This window comes from Calidris pugnax, unplaced genomic scaffold, assembly GCF_001431845.1.
Source record: "Calidris pugnax isolate Ruff unplaced genomic scaffold, ASM143184v1 scaffold24, whole genome shotgun sequence".
Classification (NCBI taxonomy): Eukaryota; Metazoa; Chordata; class Aves; order Charadriiformes; family Scolopacidae; genus Calidris; species Calidris pugnax.
Window position 1 is genome coordinate 11,451,559 of NW_015090922.1, and position 17,282 is coordinate 11,468,840.

Genomic DNA, 17,282 nt, shown 5'->3' on the forward strand with positions numbered 1-17,282 from the left:
AGGACTTCAGCTCAATAATTCATTTATTCACTGAATACCCTGTCTTAAAAGCTGACAACTTTTACAGAGCTGACCCTTCTCCAGAAATTTAATAATTCTCCAAAATGTAACAGCAGGAGATGAGGAGATGTTAAAAATATTGTATAGCACTTTCCAAGTTGTTAAATAAATAAATATCTAACATAAAATACAAATGCTTTTCACCAGCTAAATCACAAGACCTTGTGTCTGCTATCTGCTTATGAACTCTCTATTTCTGTAAAAGCCTATGAGAATCATTGTCTTTACAATATCAAGTCCTGGGAAAACTATGCAGTGAAACAAATCCCAGACATTTCATTTTCTAAAGCTAGAGCAGTGCTCCTCACACTGACGCACCCCGAGAGCTTCTGCTGCATTAGGTTGTATCAGTAATTTTCAGAATTTCATATTTCAATGCAAAATATTGGGTTTTTTTAAATTTTGGCTATTTCTAAGCTCAGTATTTCTGTACCTGAAGAGTAGCTTGGATGTAAGGGATCGTGCATGACTGTCTCTGTGTCGCTGTCACATTCCAGCAGGAAAATTCTTGATCTAAATTATGAATATAGAGTACAGTATCGCAGTTAGTTCTTAAACATATACATCCTCTCATAAATTTGTACTCCGCCTATGACATTTTTCCACTGAGGACAGACATACTTAGAAGATAAATGTCCATGTGGATGGCTAAACATATTGCAATCACTGTGTGAACTAAAACAGGAAATGCCAATTGTCAATTTTAGACTATGTTATTTATACCAAGCAATAGACGTTTCTAGTGTTAATTAAACTCTTTCAAGTATGAGAGCAGTGAAATGTCCAAGAAAAAATATTGTTTCATTTTGCAGTTGTAGTTTGGAGTTAACAGACAAAAGTGGAGATATGTGAGGAAAAAGTGCATGCAAAACAGTGATGTCAATAGCATGAAAGCAAGCAAAACTGAAGAAGAAAAATAATGGTCTGATTAGGTGTTGGTGGAAGACTTTCTACCCACACCTGCTGGAAAGTGGTATCAAAATATCTGGTCCTCATAGAGCTCTACATTAATTCAGGCAAAATGTAGTGTCTTGATCAATGCCTAGGTTTGCACCTCCAAGAGTTTAGATCTAGGATCTACATCTGCCCGTCACCTCAGTAATGTACTTTGACACAAAGCATTGCTTGTGTTGCTGCTAATTAGAAACACTTGTTTGCAAAGGTGAACATCACTTTAAAGGATGATAAAGACGTAATGAACAGGAGCCAAACGTTTGAATTGTTAACCCATTCTATAATGTGTGTGAGGTATACTTGAAAAAAACAGGAATGCCAGTTATGTTTGCAGGTGGCTTCAGATTAGCAAGGGCAGATATAATCCAAAGAACTGTTAAAGGTCAGTGAAAAGTTTAAAGGTTAAACCCCGCTACTTTTTTTTTTTTCAGTTCAGACTCCAGAGAGTTCAAAAGGAAAGTTCCTTTTCCACTCTCAGCTACACTAGTGTGAATTTAGTATTAACAACTGCTTGGTCTTAGTTGAATTGGTGTGGATTTACAGTACAAGGACTACCTGCTCTGCCTCTATCCTGTTGCTTTGCTGCTTGGTTGAAAGATGTTATTCAGCTGCCACTTTTCACTGAAAAAAATACAACCATGTAAATTTGCCCATGGAGTTTTCAGAGCAGAGAAGCTACAAAAAATATTCCAAATACACTCTAGAGTTTAAAAATAAATATATTGGGAAAGGCAAATTTCCATATTAAATAAGCTTATTTGATGCTCATTATCTCATAGCAAGAATAGCATTCTTCCATCAGTAGTTCTACAGCTATTTTTAAATATGGTGCAAATCTTGGATTATATTTTTCAAAGGAGGTTTGTTAACAATAAAATCATCATATCCTTATTTCTATAATATCCTAACAGGAGCCACACCAAGAATGTCTTATCTCAAAGGAGATTTCCAACTGAAATAATCTGAGGAAATATAACAACACTGTGACTCTTGGGTGACTTAATGTTTTCTTTTCTTCTTCTTTTTCAACTATTAGCAGCAATAAAACCATACTCTGTTCCTGTGAGGGTGTGAGACACTGGAACTGGTTGCCCAGAGAAGTTGTGGATGCCCCATCCCTGGAGATGTTCAAGGCCAGGCTGGATGGGGCTTTGAGCAACCTGCTCTAGTGGGGGGGGGTGTCCCTGGCCAGGGCAGAGGGGCTGGAACTCAATGATCTTTAAGGTACCTTCCAACCCAAACCATTCTATGATTCTGTGAACTAGACAAGCTTTAAGTCATGATCTCATGCAGAAGGAAGGATGAAATGTTACATAAGCAGCAAAAATGAGAAATGGCAGCCTTTTTAAAATACATCCAAATATTCCTGAAATAATACTACATGGTTCTGGAAATTACAACTGGTGTTATGACCCACCTTACAACTTGTGGCTTGAAAAGCTGTGAGACTTTTCCTCCCCTTGATCAGATATCTGCAAAAGCATTTCCAACAAGAGTTGTCCATATGACTTCGTGGGGTTTCTCCATTTCAACCTTTGAAAACATTCATACAAAGAAGTTCAATTGCTTGGATATGGATAGAGAATAGATCCACAAGCATGAGAACTTGGGCAATGTATATTCATTTCAAAAGTCAAGGAAATATTGATAGAAAACACTTCTGCATCTTCCACTAGAATTACTGAATAGATTTGATTAAATATATAAACTTCACTTTGCTATTCAAGTTCACCAAGCATGTTTGGAATAACAATTATTTTATTAACATACCAACATGATCTAGTCAAACAAAATTAAATGCATTTTGGGGTAATAAAATGTAAAGCCTTATATCAGGAATTTTGCTTTTTTGAAACAGTGGAGAGACAGAGATTTCTGCAGAAACAAAATAATATTCCCACAAAAAACTGAAAACTAAAATCATTAACCTCAGCCTTGCCATAAGCATTTTTTTCCTCAGGGGCATGGACCAGCTGTCCTCAAAGAGAAATTTTAGTTTCAGAAAGCTCTTGGGAAAAACATACAAAATACATTGTTACACTATTTATAAAATACAACAAGTTGTCTCTAATCTGTTCCTATTAATCAGTATAAGACCAGAAGGAAAAAAAGTTCTTAGCATTGTCAGAATCTTAGGGACATAGGGAAGCTTCTGAAGGGAAAAGTTTAATTTTAAGAAAGGCATCACATTCTAACCGTGATATTGGCTTAACAACCTGTACAGCTTCAGGTGAACCAATTTATGCCAGATTTTCTGAACTGTGAAATATGAATGATATTTTTTACCTTGCTCAGAGCAGCTGACACACTTTAGTTTGAAAAATACTTGATTTTCCTTGTCCCCTTGCCTGCTCTGGCCCACCAGGATCATCCATTTTAGCATTTTACCCTGACATCCTTGCTATCTGTTACCTCAGAATTTCTGATGGTCATATCCGTACATGATGCCTCATAAGCAGTAAGGTTCAGAACTGCTGAACTTGTGCACCCATGCATTACCCCACATGCAGGAAGAATCTAGTTAATGAAAAGATGGCCAGGGGAAAGCAGAGCCTGTCCGCAAGCTCAGGATGCGAGAGGTAGCCTGGGTTGTGGCTGGCACTAGGAAGACCCGAAACTGCCACTGACCCATTGTGTGATCCTGAGGAAGTCATTTCACCTTGCCATTGTGCTTTTCTTCTCACCCTTCATCTCTCCAACCTCCCAGCCCTTCACAGCAAGATCTGTCTCTTACAATATATGTCTCACAGTGGGAGCTCAGCTGGGGCTTCCAAATGAGAGCTGATTGGGAATTTTTCAATGAAATTAATTTTCATTAGAAAGTGCAGTTCTGCAGTGCAGTTGTGGGGATGCTCACCCAATACATGAGGATGCAAATTGAAATAATGACTCTGAAGAATACCTTGTTATAGGAAGTAGATGATCTGTAGCTGGAGCTGTGGAGTGCACCTTGCCCTGGGATAACTATCAGGCTGTGGGTGAACTGGCGCAGTCATCTGTAGTTAAAGAGACAGCAGGTCAGGAATTTGAGCCTGAGTATGTATGGGGAGATCACATGCTGTATATCTTTTTCATTGTTATATATATTTGTTCATATAAAAACAAGCCTTCTAAAAGCACTTGGGTTTGCTACAGGAGAGAACTGGAGGACCAACACAATCCTGCAAAATTTCATGGGTGGATTTACTTGATCTTACTGAGTTCTGCTCTGAACCCTGCAGACTGTTAACAGGGAGATCAGACATATTCTATCTTGTAAAATATTTACAGTCTAAAGGAGACAGACAACTTCAGAATAACTCATGACCATTAACTCAGGAGAGTTAATGATGAAAAGAGAAGTTATTTTCAAAAATCATTCCAAAGAGAAATATAAAGCTTTCTGGTAATTAACAAAAACAAGTTGTCCCCAGCACGAGGAAGGAGGTGGCAGTAGGCATGTATGGGCAAAGGGAATAATCAGATCGGTAAACAAAAGGGAATAGTAACAGAGTTCGGTGGAGACAACATGAAATTAAAGCATGGATTTAGAGGCTTCAGTAAGTTTTCGTGTGCCATAAATGAGAGAAAGGAAATAAGCAGGAATTTCCAAAAGTGATACAATTACAGGATTTTAGAACATTTCCTTAGTACCTTCTGAGTATTAATTCTGGTGGAACACTCTGAAGAGAGAAACAATTTAGAAAGAGGATTTTTTTATAAAAAAATATTCATTGTTACGAAGCAAGATCTCCACTATACACCAGCATAAAGTGCTAATTGTTTAGGACCCTACAGCAATACCAGAATGACAGTGGTGAAGGGAAAATCTATTTTCTCCCCTTCCTAGCCCCACTTCAACTTCTCTTATTGACTGCCAGTCTAAAACAGCCTGTGTTTCTAACCCAAAGAGCAGCTGAGTCATATTCAATTTACATTGTCACTTTGCAGCTGAGTATGATTGCATCACCTACGTGGCATCTCCAAAGAATATGAAAATATCGTTTGCTGAAATGGCAGCTCTGTAAACGTGTCTCCAGGGGGCATTTTGTACAAAAGTTGAGACTATCAGAAGTATCATATCACTTAGGTTAAAGATTTATACTGGATCACATGCTATTCTCTCTCTAGCTTCTGTCTACCAAACGCCAATTCTGTGCACAAGGCTGTGAACCTGGGGTGGGGGTTCAGGCTCTGGTGTAACTGAAATGAGCAGACAGCCTGCTGCCTGGCATCGGCACTGCCACTGTGCTTACCTTTCAGGAAAAATAAGACCTCTTTCTCTGGGTGCCGATTTTGCTTAAGCTCACTCCGTGAGTTTCCATTCTCTAATTGTTCACTGTAGACTCAGCCAGAACAAATCATTTTTCCAACCTGCAAAACCATATTCCAGAATATATGGAGAAATTAGTCAAATCCTGGAAGAAATCTCAACAAAAATATTGCAACAACAGTAGAGATTACTAACAAACTCACTAGATTAAGCTCCTCAATGAAGACAGTAATTTTTCCAGTGCAGGATGATAACTTGTATTACTTCCTCAGGGGAAAAAAAAAAAAAAAAAAAAAAAAAACCCCCCCTTTTTAAAAATTAGGGTAAAGACATTACATTGATCTTTAAGTTTAAATACAAAATAATCTATTTAGAGTACAAGGCTACAAGTACTGCAGAAAGCTTAAATTTTCAGTCTACTGCATGCCTCTTTATGTGACTATGACAGGGCCCCAAAGCGAACCCCAGCTTTGAGGCAGGGATCTGTTGAGGCTTTCCCCCTAGTGAGCTGACTCAAAAGACTAAAGGGCTGCCACACTTCACCAAATCAAACTGCATTTGTGTAAACACTTAAAACTTGGGGACAGGGCAAGTGTTAAATAAAGCAAGCTGAATGTAATAAGGGAAAAAAAAAAAAAAAAAAAAAGAGAACCCCCTCCTTTTAAATGATATGGCTAGTAAAAACCCAATGAAATATGGAGTCTTTTGTGGGCAAAAGGTTTGCCCATGAACCTTCTGCTACATAAATTGAGATTAAAAAGAGAAAAATTTGAGATAAACAAGCACTGACCTGTGAGCAAGAGTTAAGCAAACACATATACATATTCAGAGATGAAGCTCTGTGATGGGGAAATACCCGGGGTAAGAAACGTTTACAGAGGAAAGTTCTGTGGATTTTCAGGCAGGGGAATAGCAGTGGTTACCTCCTGCTGAAATATCATAGCAGCAATGAAGTGGCAAAGACAACAACTGACATGTCAGAGACACATAAATCTATCCTTATAGGGCTGACAACTCGGTATGATTACTCTCCAAAGATAACTTTATAACTTGCTGGAGTGTGATTTAATGATGCCCTGGAGCAGCACTAACCCGTGTACCTTTCTTGTGGGTAACTTTTTATAAGCTATAGCTTTAGTTAATAGCTTATGCAATTTTTCATTTGACCTATGGGTGTCCCATGTGGGTGGGATTTTCAAAAAACACTCAGGCCCAGAGCCACAAAGGGATTTACACAGAGATGATTGCACCTACACACCCTATAATGTGTGAAGGGGCCAGAGCAGAGACCAGGCCACAGTTTAGCCTGTGCTCTAGTGAGCAGGAGAAGGGCTGCAACATCCTTAAATGTTGACCAGGAAATCTACCCGTGCATCTGTGTGAAACTGCTCTGGACGGTGGGGATGCCTTAGCTCCATTCCCACCAAAATGGAGTAAAAATTAGGCACCAGCCAAGTGCTCTTGAAAAAGCCAGACTGAATCTTTCTTTTCCTACTGTAACTTTCTACAGTAGCCCTTTCTAAAATATCTTTTAGAAAGAAATACTTGAATTTTAGTATCAAGTAGACCACTCCATCAGGAAAAAAGTGTGCTGTTTTTATTTCAGTGTTTTGTTTTTCAAGTGAATAATTGTATATACCTACAAGAATAAAAAGGATGATAAAAAGCCTAATAATACAATACCCAGGTTGGTCGCAGTGATGTTAAATGTGCTGCATGTGAAGCAGTTGATAATCTCTACGTACAACTTGGGCTGTCGATCTTTGACTACATCCCTCCTTTTGGTGCTAGCAAAGAGCAGGGGCTGTATCTTCATATGTCTCAAACTCTAGGATAATTTATGTCCTCCACGGGAAACAAGCCACCAGCAGCAGTATATCTTATAAATAAGCCTTTAGGGAAGCTTCTTCATTTCCATTTTTTCACTGTCTTTTCACAAAACCAAACTATCCCCTGTGGCATTTGGGCACTCAGAAAACGGTCGTATTTGAAAGGCTGTAAACAGTCAAACCAAATAAATAGATGAGCAACTCTGAAGTCCTTGCAATGTCATGCTATAAAATAGATGGAAGACTGGCAACTTCTGCATGAAGGCTCAATGCTGATGTAAGCGACCCAGCGAGCTCTCAGCCTGTGTCTCTGAAGAAAAGTAAAGTGCAAGTTGTGCTGACCTCACGCCTGTGGAGACAGCTACCTTTCCGATGGCTGGTGCAGCACAAGGACATTACAAGCTAAAAATCTCAGAGTCATGTTCTGATCCCAGTCAGCAGCTGAATTTACACTCCCCTTAGTAAGGTGAGAGCGTCTTAAAAGCAGTAAAAGTAGTAAAGGACCCCTCTGCAAAGCCAGAGAAAACTAAGGAAAAGTCACTGCAAAGTACGATCTGCAGTCAGATTTGGGGTGAATGTTCTCTAAAACTTCTCTTACCCATACATTTTGTGGGCATTATGTCCAAAATGATGATTGGGGACTACCAAAAAAAAGGAACAGAAATCGGAAACCAGGATATTCTCCTAGACCCCGGAGTCCAGGGAAGGTAAGTTTTATTTCTGCAGCTGCCTTAAAGTCTAAATCTGTCATTCTTACCCTATTTTGTGCCCAATCTAAAAAAAGGTAGTAACACTATTTCCTCTCGCTCATCCCTTCTCAGTTAGTGTTCATTTGAATAATATCTGAGTACCACCAGATTTTACTGTGTATTGTTACTTTGGTCAGTATGGAGGGCTCTTGGCACCCCTAGATGTAGAAGTAGTATAAATATATTCAGTGTTACAGCGATAAGCAAAGTCTTTAAAATAACACATATCTCAGCATACATGCATATTCTTATGTAAACATTAAGGCACATTCAGCATTAGCCTAAATAGAGGAAATCAGGTAATACAGCACAAGGACAGAAAGCAAATATAAAATGAGTCTTGATCGAATGGTTTCTACTTCATTTATTTTTGTCCTGCTCTGACTGGTGTAACTTATAATTAGTCTCTGTCTGCAGTGGTGTGGTTCCAAAGAATGGTGGATTAAGGAGAAACTCTAGAATTTCTCCGTAACTTGACAAGTTATAACCTGAAAAGCTACACTTAGTCCATTAAAGATTTTTCACAGTGACATTTTAGTGCAGCTAGGGAAATATGCCACTTTGCCATTTATCATTTTCAGGGCATGGACAGTGAAAAGGAGGTTGCTATGAAGAACAAAATAAAATAGATTACGTGTATAGAAGTGATGTGAAGAATACTGATAAATATACACCACTGAATGTCAGCAAATGTCACCTGAGAAGCCATTTGCAGCTACCAGAACAGCCTTGCAGACCAGCAAAAGTAGCAAAACCAGGCAAAACAAGTTGGGTGTACTCCCTTCCACATGAATAAGCAATAAACCTCTCTGAAGTTAGACCAGAAAGTTGTTAAACTTGATAGATGAATCTTTTCCAAATTGCTCTGTCACATACTGTATACGGCTACAAAAGACTATGGATGGTTTAAAACGAAAAAGAGAGAGCATTGCTGAGAATCCAATGATTTACACATTTTTGTTCAAACGCTTGTATTCTGCTTTGTATTAAAGGGACAGTTTGAACAAAGGAGTGATTCATCACGCTGCTTTTTCTTCCATGAGATTGCTCTTTTTTTCTGTCTGAACTTCGTTATTGGAACTATTGCGTTATTACCATTTCTCCTTTAAATATATTTGCTGCTCTAGCAACAGGGCTTAGAGTTAAATCAGTTTGGGTTTGGTAGGCAGAAATGTTAGAAATGACAGCTTTTCTGCTGAAAAACCTCTAATGGTAGCTATCTAGCATGCCATCTAAGTATAAGTGAAAGCCCTGCAAGATATCTCCTATCTTTCCAGGAGCATCTGATTTGTAGATCTGTGGATCAGCTCCATTTTGGTTTATAGATACGCTGACCTGGAAAAAGCTCTCCTTGCAAAAGTTACAGTACTTGAGAGACAACATCAAGATTCCTTCAGGCTTATTTTAATCTGGCCTGTCTGCTTACAGCCTCTTGAAGCAGTATTCTTTATTGATAATAAACAGAAGTGAAGATTTTTGACTCAGAAAATATCTCCGAGGAAAAGCAGGGGTTCTTAAAATTTCAGAAACTCTGACTGCTATTGTATTTAATTTTCCATGAGATTCTTCCTCCCAAATTCTAATGTATCTTAGCAAAATCAGAGACAGCCTGCGTCATTTTGATTTCATGAGACTGTTATTCCCAGGCACCACACTCATGCAAATTTCAGATCAGTTTTGTTTTCATTAGTGAAAAGCAGCAACATGGATCGAATAAATGGGGTCATACAAGAACTCCTTTATTCAAAATATTTCATACATGCTAAGATACACTGATTGTAGAACCATTTTGGTTAAACTTCCTACCATATGTCCATGTAAAAGCTATAAACAACCAGTCCTACAGTGGCATCCTAAAGCCTGGCAGTTTAAATCTTTGAAGAGAACAAATTTCTTGTACTTACAGATCCTGTAGATGGAGTAAGGGCGAACCTTCCTTTCTTGGGCAGGATGTTTACACAGTGAATTTTCTTTGTACGAGTCTTCACTCTGTTCTTGCAAAATCAAAATCAAAAGTGATCCTTATTAGTCAAACTGAACCTTTTATTAAATTAAATGTAAAGCCTGTTTTAGAAATGAACAATGAAGAACAGAAAACAAAGATTAAACCGATGGGTTGTGCTCAGCACTGCATGAACTTTCCTCAACCGCTCCCCACCCCCCTCCCCCTGATTCTTTGAAAACTGAAGTAATCTTTGAGGCAAAACAGGCATTTGACAGCATCCGTCATCCAGAAGCTCTGTAGCAGTTGTGCTGCTGCCTTGGTCTTGTTTTGAATTTCTCTGTCAATTTGAATAGACACAACAGAATCTCAAGGAGCGATGCTCACAAGCTGAGAAGGTGAGGACCGTGTCGGATGCAACAAAGGGGAAAAGATCTATCAGTTTGTTACCTCGTCACAAATATGAGTGTCCCCAAAAGCTTCTCCTTTACTTAAGAGCGTGCGGTTCAGGGAAATAAACGCAAGCAATCTTATTTACCTTTTATATGTGAAATTGAATACTTGTTATACGTTTAACATTTTTTTAGAAACTCTGAGCTGTGTGTAACGTATGCACATACTCGTCTTCAAAAGAAACAAAAGTTTAGTTTCTTAAAGGATATTTGAAGAGTAGAAATGCTCGGCTGAGAGGTTTTAAAGGAATTCTTGAACAAATAGGCAGCACATGAATAAATATGCTGATTCTGTGACAAGCACTGAAAAGAAACTTCTGGTTAGCAGCCTGCCTAACCTAATGAATGGTTTGGTCCTTCCTTCCTCCGGCCTAAGCATGAAAGCTGCTCTCCACACCCCAGACCTGATCTAAACTACTGACTGCCATAGGAAAGTGCCCACTGACGTGGCATCAGGCCTGGCAGCCTCCAGGCTTGATCCTGTAGGCCTGCACCAGCCCAAAGCCAACCCACGCTTCCCCATAACTGAGTGTCCCCCAAAGGCAGCTGTTAAGGTACGTGCAAAGTATCTGAAGCTCTTAATCAGACAGATCTTGTCCTTTGGAAAGAGCAGAAGTTTTGCTTAAATAAAGCAACACAGGGTTTGGTTTGGTACAGCCAGCAGTAATAAAGAATCATAGTTTCTGTTATCAGGGGTTTTTGATATGTGTGTCTTTCTGAGGAAAAAGAATGTATAGTTCAGGGCCGGGGGGGGGATCATTTTTTGTCCTTTTTTATTTTAATGGCTAAACATTGTAATGCTAGCTAAATAGAAATTCTTGTCTGTTAATAGGTTCCTTTAGTTTGTAATAAATAGGAATGCTAATGACTAAAATTTGGTATTTGGTATGCATTAGCTTTTGTAAGTCTTTTCTTTACAGGCTTCATTGACATTCAATATGGCAAGCTTCCTTTGAAACATATTTATAAAATAACTACAGTATAATTAAACCAACAAAGCCATCTTTTAAGTAAGCTTAATAGCTCAGTTTTTCACTCTGTAAATTTTTTATTTTAAGGAGGAAAAATAGTTATGCTTCAATTCTACTGTATATTTCATTTTGCATCTAATATTTTATTTTCATTTGCAATCTGTGCATATCTAATTCTTGACAACTGTGATTATTAATAAGCGTGCATGAAAAACATGCTTCGCAGAATCTTCCACCAGAATATTTTTGTTAATGAGAACTGAAACTTATCTTGGCAAAGACAATATATGTAATATATATGTGTGAATATATGCATATTTTAATAGCTAATGGTGGTGTAGTTAATACACAAAAATGGATTAATAGATATGGCAGGTAATAATTGAAGTGGATGCTGTTTAATAAATGTAACTAAAAATATTTTAATGATATAAAAGCAATAGGTAAATAAAAGCAATTACATTTAATTTTGCTTTCAGCTTGTGAGCGTTTTCTGTAAGCTTTAATAGAGGGGAGAGCTTGTGCAAAAGGCTAATGGTAGAGTCAGTGTTAGCATTATTCATTAGGGTTTCTAAGTAGTGCTTATTCTGAGATATTTCTCTGGAAGACTAAAATGTTCTCGGTAAGGGTACTTGGATCTTGATAACCCTAATTCATAATAATATCCCCCTCATTCAGAAAATTAAAGTTTACAGAGTCCTCAGCAGTTTGAAAATCTTTATACTATTTAGAACCATGATCATGTTTACTTAGGACAAGCTAAAAAGTGATAGCTCACATTATAATAAGTAAAGTGGAACCTCATAAACGTTTCTTAAACTCTGTCCTCTACAGGCACAATAATATTGAGACCCCATTTACGGTATGGTGAATAAAAACAGTTGACATCATTGTTACAATCTGTATTTAAAACTGTTGCTAAGGTTACAAATTACCATCACTGTGTGCAACAGGTCCCTCTGAAGCAGTATCATTACAGATTAACTGTAATGTGTAGGATTATAATAAAAGGCATAAGGGATTACGCACAAGCAAAAATGCTAGAAATAACACAAATACATCTACATTATACAGTGCATCGCCTTGCAAAACCTCTGCTTTCAAAGCCGAAATACACAATGTGGCTTTTTTGTTTAATTCGGGCATTTAGAGAGATGTTAACTGTATCCTGAAGTGGCTTTACAAATGTCAGGGAGCAGAGGGGGTAGGGTTTATCTCCACCTATGGAACAGCTGCTGCTGGAAATGTTCTCACATCGTCTCCGCTGGTAGCGGAGCACCCAGTTTGCGGGGAAAGACGCCTCCATTGCGGGAAGGGGGACGGCGGGGGAAGGAGGCAGAGTTGGCGGCTGCTCCGGCCGGGCAGGGGCCGGGGGGCGCGTCCGACGGGGCGGCAGGGACCAGGCACGGGGGCCGAGGCCTCCCTCGCCTCCAAAGGTGGGGTCTGGCCTGGGGTGCCAGGGTGGCGAGAGGGAAAGCGAAGCGGCAGGTGACCTCCCGCTCGCCCGGGCAAGCTGCCACCCCCGGCCCGCACCTCCGGCCCCAGCTCGGCCCCTCCACCCCGCCCTCAACTTAATGACACAAATCCGGGCTCTTAAAGTCTTTGCGACCGATCGTACTCGCTCATTTATAAATAATGATCTCCATATAGATGCATAACAACAACATACCAGAAGTGTTTGGGGAGAAATCCGATTAAAGTCTATAGCTTTTTTTTTTTTTTTTTCCCCTTCTCTCTCCCAGAGAGAGCAAAAGTCTGGCCGCAGGTCAGCTGCCGCGGCTGGCCCGGGCTGCGGGGTTACAGGGAAGAAAAAGGCTCCAGGCGAGCCGCTTCCCGCGGGTGGGGGCTGCCACGGAACGACTCGCCCTGCCGAGGTGCGGCCCGCCGCCCCCTCCGCCCGGCCGGCACGGAGGGCTCGTTCGGGTCGGCGGCGGGGGCGGCCGGGATTTTGGGAGGAGGGAGCCGCCGTTCCGGTTGGGGCGTGAACTCTGCGGTGGGGGCCGATTTCCCCCCGGCGCCAGCATCCCCGGGCAGGGGCGTGGGGGACCGGCCCGGCCCGGCCCGGGGTGGCGGTGACGCAGAAACGCGCTTTCCTTTCCTCTTTCGGGGGATTTAGGGGAACTAGAAAAACAAACATCGGGCCGTTTCATGAAACCGGTGGAGAAAGCTCCGAGGGGAAAGAGAGCGGGGCACATCCTTTTAGAGGAAGGACAAGGGTTCTCTGAGGAGGAAAAACAAAAGATGACAGTGGTGGCTGTAACCCCACCATGAACCAGGGACCTCCTGGCCACGCTCGGAGAGCTAACCTCTCCGGACTTCCCATTACCTCTCCATGACACTTCACTAATGCTCACACAATGGCCAACTGAGCAGTTTAAGTAAAGATATTTTAACCTGAACTAAACATTGTCTCCAGACAATAGGATGCGAAGCAACATCTGGTACCACACATAAACAATGCTGCGCAACAGCATATGCTCGACGTCTGGAAGTTTATGTCAACACGAAGCAGCCGAGGAGGCTGTCGCTGCTCGGCATGAAATCTTAATAAATGGCTGTTCGCTGCACTTCCGAGGTGAGCATCTAAGAACCTTCCTCCCGCGGCATCCTCTTCAGCTTGAGGATGCCCGGCAAGATATCTTCGGACCCCACCCGTACCTCCTTCCTCCCTCCCGCCCTCGGAGCAAACCACCAGTGAGAAATGCCACGGGGAGAGCCCGTGGCCTGGCCTAGGGACAGTGCCGGGGTCCCTCTGCCCCGCCGCCGCTCCTGCGGGCTCAGCTCGGCCGCTGGCACCGGTGGAAGCGGCCGGCGCTGAATGGGCAACTTCAGGGAAGCGCATCTTTAAAGAGGAGGCTCTAGGCTAATGAAACAACGGGAGGTGACTATTGCAAACAGCTGTTCCTCATACATATTTCATTATACAATCAGATAATGCGTCTTACCACCTTCTTAATTATTCACAGATAAACATTTTCAAGACGTTTTGACATCTGTCTTAGGGTCTGCTATTAATTTAGTAATCACCGTGGTTAAAAATGGATGGGGGACTGCACCTCGCAAAAACTCCGATTTCACTTAGGAGAACAACTTCCGTCACAGCTCGCCCTAAGCAGCACATCGGGTCAAAGAGAGCCCCGGGATGGGGGCAGCACAGGGCTCTTCGCCCTGCAGCCCTCGGACCGCCACCCTGCAGGGGCTGCCCCGGGACCTGTGCACCGCCTGGCACCCCCCGGCACCCTCCGGAGCCACCCAGAAAAGTCGCGTTCATCCTTTCGGTCGACCTCTTGGCACAAGCGCTCCCGTTCCCCTCCACGGGCACCTCACCGTTGCCTCTGGCCGCCCCACAGGAATCCCTGCCCAGGGCTGCCGGACGCCTGCTCCCCCCCTTCCCACCCGTCACCCCTCCGCCCGGTGTCCCCACGGCTGCCCGGGGTGGCGGGGACCGCCCGGCCGGGGCCAGCGAGGCGCCGGTGGCACCTCCGGTGGCTTCGTTCCCCGCTGGAGCAAAGCCCGAGGGTCCCCGGGGGGGGCAACGAGACGCGCTCGTCCCTCCTGAGCATCAGGAAACTTCTGACAGAAAGTTTGTTTCGCTGGTGCTTGGGCTGGGTGTAAGAACTGCAAGGCTTTAGGGAGCAGAAGCGACTTAAAACTGCCTCTTTTGTGCCTCTTCCTTGGCAATAATCCCTTCGCTTAAAATAAGGAGCACACCACCCCCCGAAACTGCCAGGTGTTAGGCATGAACAGTAAAGAGGGAGTTAAAGGAGCGAACGGGAGAATCAAATCTCGACAACTCTTTCAGACGCTTTATTGATTAAGCCAAACCAGCGCCTCTCTCTTCCCTCCCCTTCCCCAGGCTGCCTCCTTTAACCACTAAATTCACACGCAAGAAGTAATCTGTCCCTTTCACGACCCCCCTCCTCCCCCCACGCCCAGGTAAGCGGGTGGAAACGCGTGAGCGTTTTCCCGTCCTGCTACAGAAGATCACAACTCGTTTCCCGAGCTGCGGTCTGGCCGGTGCCGCAGGGTTTCTGCTTTGCAGAAGGCGCAAGGACCCACGCGTGGGCCAGCAAAGCGAGGGAGAAGTGATGCTTTCAGCCCGGCCTCGCTCCTCTCCCCGTCCCGCGGGGGCTTGGCTGCCCCCACACCCACCCCACGGGGTCGCACACGGGGGATGTCCCCCACCTACCAAAGCGCTGGCTGCAGCCTCTCGGTGCATCCCGGCGGTACCGGGGGTGTTTGCTCTAAAGCCTCCAGCGCAGTCCCGGCCGTGAAGTTCATTTTAATCGCAGCGCCAAAAAATAAAAAAGTGCCGGCACCCAGGACGGCTGAGGAGCATAAAAAAGCCTTTCTGCGTTACAGGTGGCGGAAGGCAGAGGGAGATTTGGGGTCTGAGGGAAGAGGGGATGCCCTGTGAAATGGAAACAGGAATTCCTAGTGCTCCATCAAGTTATTGCCCACAGCTGAAGCCCTTGCCTTCCCTTGAGTAAACAAGAGGGTTAGTGGTGAGCCCCGAGTACCCGGGTGAGGTCTACCTGGAATCCACGATTTTTAAAGTCAGGAACAGGGGAATTCGGGCTGTGGATGTGCGGAGGGGAAACCTGGAATAAACCCTTCCACCTCAGCAGCACTTATGGTGTTTTAAAGTGAAGTGCCAGACACTTAGAACAAACCCTGAGCTGGGAGCTTTCCCCCAGCCGCTCTTGGAAGGGGTCCCCCGCTCTCCCGGAGCCCGGTGGGTGCCTTCCCTGGCTCTTGACTTCAGCTTTCTGAAGTCCTTTGTACAGTTTGAGCGCTGTACTCGCAACTGTGTCCCCGCAGAGCCGCCCTGCTCCGCGTCCCCACCCCAGCCTCAAGACGTCCTTCGCCCTATTGATTTGCGCTGCAGCCAAACAGGGCGAAAAGACGAGAATTGTATTCGACAGATGCTGCTCACTCGTGAATAACAGGTTCAGCGCATACGGGATCTCTCGCCATTATCCTGTAAGTTAATATTGAGTAGCAATAGCTGTCTAAATATCAAAATCTATTTATAGGGGACGCAGAGCCGTGACCCCTCCGTCTGACCTTCAGGATCGGCAAGCTGGGAAACAGGGCAAAGGGAAGAAAAGAAAAAAAAAAAAAAAAAGAGGAAAAGATCAGGATTACAATGGAGATTTGTGCGTGGCGGAGCTGGGGTGGGTTGCCTTTGTTCCGAAATCCTGAGGGGGGGCTTGAACCTCGAGGATTGCACCGGCCCCGCGGAAGAGCGGCTCTGTCCGACTTCTCTGTGTCCCCGCAGCCACCGCGGTGTTGGGTCCTCCACTTCTGCCCATCTGCAAAAGTTGGGTTGGTTTTGGTTGTTTTTCACGTTATCAATACAAAACCCGATGAGAAAAGACAAACCAGCACCGTTGAGTGAGCAGCAGGTCCCAGTGCGAGCTGGGGGAGCTCAGCGCACCCCCTGCTTGGGAAATCATTTTACACGAGGGGAGATGGGGGGGCAATTTATTGTTTGCTGCTCGCAGCCCCCTCAGCACAAACGGGGGGAAGAAAGGGGAGCTTGGGGCGTCTCCCCACCCCCGCCGGGGCAAGCAGAAGGGTCGGGGGGAGCTGGGCGGTCTCAGGTGCTGCTCGGGGCTGACGGGGCCCCCCGGCAAGGTGAGCGTAGGGAACCTGGGCCGGGACGCGGTGGCATCCCGCGCCCCCGGGGATCGCCCCCAGCGACGGGGGGCTATCACCGGGCGAGGAGGGGGAGGATGCTCTGCAGGGTCCCAAAGCAGGGACCAATATTACAAAGCGCATCCCCTCTGGGGGGAGTGGAAACGGGGGAGGGAAGGGGGAAAACCCCAAAGTGCTTTTTGTTTTTACGGAGCCGTCGAGAGCTCGACCGGTTTGAATCACCAACTGTGTGAAACTCGACCAACTGCCAAACCGCCCGCCCCGGCCCCAGCTCCCGGCGTTAATATGGCGCCTGCGAGCGAGGGAAGCACTTTTTTCTCGCTGTTTAGCAGTTGAAATGTGCTCCCTGAAGGTCACACCAGGCGACGCGCCCCTTGGCTGCCGCGCAGGGCGAGGACGCGGGCCGGGCCGG

General features: G+C 44.0%; 1 long non-coding RNA gene across 1 annotated transcript; it reads right to left on the reverse strand.

The window, feature by feature from the left end:
* Positions 1–504: 504 nt before the first annotated feature.
* Positions 505–9,835, reverse strand: LOC106892988. The gene is made up of 5 exons (XR_001412956.1): positions 9,749–9,835; positions 5,250–5,367; positions 3,917–4,010; positions 2,432–2,547; positions 505–573 (listed from the first exon to the last, which is right to left on the reverse strand). It is a non-coding gene; the product is annotated as an uncharacterized LOC106892988 (long non-coding RNA).
* Positions 9,836–17,282: the final 7,447 nt, after the last annotated feature.